The sequence below is a fragment of the Ailuropoda melanoleuca genome, chromosome 2 (genome assembly GCF_002007445.2).
Source record: "Ailuropoda melanoleuca isolate Jingjing chromosome 2, ASM200744v2, whole genome shotgun sequence".
In the NCBI taxonomy this organism is placed as follows: Eukaryota; Metazoa; Chordata; class Mammalia; order Carnivora; family Ursidae; genus Ailuropoda; species Ailuropoda melanoleuca.
Window position 1 is genome coordinate 156,347,382 of NC_048219.1, and position 3,731 is coordinate 156,351,112.

A 3,731-nucleotide genomic window follows, 5' to 3' on the forward strand; every position below is an offset into this window, starting at 1 on the left:
TTATGAAGGATATATCTCTAGAAACCTTGGACTCTTTAAATCTGTGTTCTGCAGGGAGGTCCCACAGTATGCCTCGAAGATGAGGAAGAAGTTTCCTTTAACTCTGCATCTGACTTTAATGTATGTATTACAGGTGGTATAAGAATATTTTCTTAAAGATTCCACGGAAAACATAAAAGTTTGAGCACCACTATATTGTACCATTTGATTTGTTCAATAAAATGCAATGGACTGTTACTTCTCAAAAACTACTGGAGAAGTGGGAAACAATAGACAGAGTGTTACATTCCCCAACACTGGCCTCACAGTTAGTAATTTAAATTCCTGTTTTAGGAAACTTGTAAATATTTCTATAATTACCTTGCAAATGGTCAAAATCTCAGATATAAAATCTGAGAATATCCAGGCCTGCCACTTAAGAAATAAAAGATTCGTGTTCTGTGATGTTCACCAGTGTGCTTTAATATTATCAGTCTGTCCTAACAAGAACCAACTTCCACTCAGATGTCTCAACAGAAGAGATTTTATTGAAACAACTATTTACAGAAGTTCTGGGTTAGGTTTAGGGTAGGGTGAAGGGATACAGCATGACATGGAGATGATAGGAGAGATGTGAAGGTACCCAGGCTCTTGCAACCTAAGAAGCTGTTACCACCGCTAGGACTGAAGGGATAAGGGGAGGAGTTCAAATCAGTGGAGCAGTGAAGGGGAGCTGCCTTGCCTTAGAGGTCCAAACCGGCAAAAGACGTGGGAATAAATATCCCAACTTTTCTCCTTTTCCACCCTCCAACCCATGGGTATCACCCATTGGTTAATCTTACCTGGAAGCCAGCTGGCAAGAGAGCTCAGAGAAAATAGCTAATGAAAGTTCTGTCTTCAGAGAGACAAGAATCTAGCAGAGAAGGATGGAAAACGGATCTGGCAGAGACCTAGTAGAAAATAACCAGCATATGTACAATAGTGAAATATTGGGATCCCTGATCCAAAAACAGCAATGCTTAACTAAATGATGGTATTAACCATTCTCTAATTAAGTCAATAATGGTACTCAAAAGACCATTATGCATTCAAGGAGCACAGAAGAGACAGCAAACAGCTCCATCTGAGAGAATAAATTCAGGGCAGGTTTTCTCAAATTGACAACCTATGGTGCTTTGCTGTTGCCTAAGTGAAGTTTCCTATATCTTTGCTTATTACAAAAGAACACGTATCCACTAGGGGAAGCACACACATAACAGAAAACCAAATATCTACAATCTCACCCCTACCCCAAGACCACTATCAACATCTTAGAGTGTTTACATCTTTCCAGATCCTTTTCCCCTGCATACATACACAGGATTATGTTGTATTTGGGATGATAACATAGATACGGTTTTCTTAATTGAATTTTTCCTGTAATAAGTCATGAATACTATTTCATGCAATAAATATCATTCTGCAACTTTTTAAAAGATTTTAAACTTTTAAAATACTTGTTTCCTCATATCTGGTTATAACTAATTTCTATCATCAGACATTTAGTGTTCTTTCTCTTTTGGCTATTACCAAACACACTGTGATGAACTTTCTTATAGTCTACTCTTCCCACACATCACTGCCCTCACGCCAATTTCAGGCCACAGCCTGTTTTTCTACAGCCCTCAAGCTAATAGCTCTCATATTTTTAAAGGGTTTTAAAAACAGAAGCATATACACAAAGAAGAAAAGCAACAGAGACATATGTAGCTTGCAAAGCCTAAAGTATTTACTATCTGGGCTTTACAGAAAACATTTGTCAATTCCTGTATTATGAATTCCCAGAAATGCAGTTTTTGAGTCAAGGGGTGTGAACATTTTTGAGGCTTTTACTGCATTTGGCCAAACTGCCCTCCAGAAACACTGAAGCAATTTATGTCCTTCTCAGTACTGAGTTTGGTCATTTGCCATGCATCCTGCCTCAAGGGTCCCTGGCCTAAATCACTAGCTTTTATTCTCAGTCAACTTGATGGTGCATTATCATTTTAAGTTTTCGCTTCCCTTAAAAATATGTTTGGCCATTTACATTTTTCTTTCATCACTTAACTAATTTACATTTTTGTCCATTTTTTTTTAACAGGATATTTATACTTTCTTTGTAAGACCTCTCTTTTTTAAAAAAAATGTTACTTTCTTATCTCACATATATTGCAAATTTCTGGTAGTTTTTACTTGTCTTTTAATTTAATGGGTCTTTTTGATGAAAGAAATTAAAAATTCTATAGTCAAGTCTGTCATTTTTTCTTTGTGATTTTGCCCTTTGTTCCAAGCTTACTTTCAGATTAAAAGCAATTCAGTTATATTTTCTCCTTGAACTTTTAAGACTTCTTTTTTAAAAAAAGATTTTATTTATTTATTTGAGAGAGAAAGAGAGAGCGTGCGCAAGAGCAGGGAGGGGGCAGAGAAAGAAGCAGACTCCCTGCTGAGCAGGGAGCCCCAGGCAGGGCTCCATCCCAGAACCCTGAGATCCTGACCTGAGCCGAAGGTAGTCGCTTAACCAACTAAGCCACCCAGGCCTCCCCAAACTTTTAAGGGTTCTAAAAAATGTAAATATTTTAATCCTTCTCAAATTTAGTGTCTGAGAAAGGTTTTTAAAGCATGAATAAGTAATATAATGTGAGTCCTGCAGTCATACTGCTGGGTTCAAATTTGGCCTCACCACATACTACATGTTTAAATAAATTATCTAACTTCTCAAAGAGCCAGTTTTATTCTTTTTTAAGTGGCGATAACAGTAATGCCTACCACGGATTCACATAAGAATGAACAGCTATAAAACACAAAAAGCACCTAGCATAGTGCCATTATCTATTATTATAGCAGCTAGAGAATCCTCCAGGCAAAAGAGCTTGTGTTCTCTCAAGCTAGAGACCACAGAAGCAGGATGGGAGCAGAAAGATGAATTCAGTCCAGGAGATGTAAAGTTCTAAGCACCATTTCCTGGAGTCTGACAAGACAAGTTGTCGGGTATTGCGCCCGTCTCCTGTCTTGGTGGTTACTCACTGTTGGAGGACCAAGTGTTGGGAACTCAACGGAGTCTTGGGCAGTTTGGGAAAACACAGATAAGAAAACCTGCAGCTGGAACTTTACAACAGAACTTCCCAATTTCTTGCCATGCAGTGAGTTACAGCACACAGATACTGATCTCCTTGGCCCTCCAGGTGGAAGGGCCCAGTTACTCCTACAGGAGCAGCCTCTTTGGTTTACCCTATTTGGGGCCTTGCAGGCTTGATCATTTCCTAGGCGTGCCACGAAGAGAAAGGATGTGCAGAAGGCCCAATGCATTCACAAAAAAACATTCCACTTGCTGGGCCAGCTGCCAGGCCCCTTCTACTCAAAATTTTATGTTGCTTTTTCAAAACTTCGACTCCTCCCCCAATTCAAAACCATTTTTAAGGTATACTGAATGCCACAGTTTAAAGGGTTGAAGAGAGAGAAGTTCCCTACTCATGATGCGCTTCCTGTCAAGGTGCACTAGGCCCACACCTTATAAGGCAAGCGCCCAGGAGACACTGCTGTGGTTTGAACGACAACCAGCACACTTGACATTTCTATTAGAATAATGGGACCCGATTGCCACGGGCAGGAAGTCTTATCTTCCCAGCTGCCAACACGTCTGCCAAACCCTTCATCTCCAAAGAAGTGGACGGGAAAATGGAGGAGCAAGATTTTACAAGCCAGTTTGTGGGCGGCTACCAGGAAAGAACAGAAAC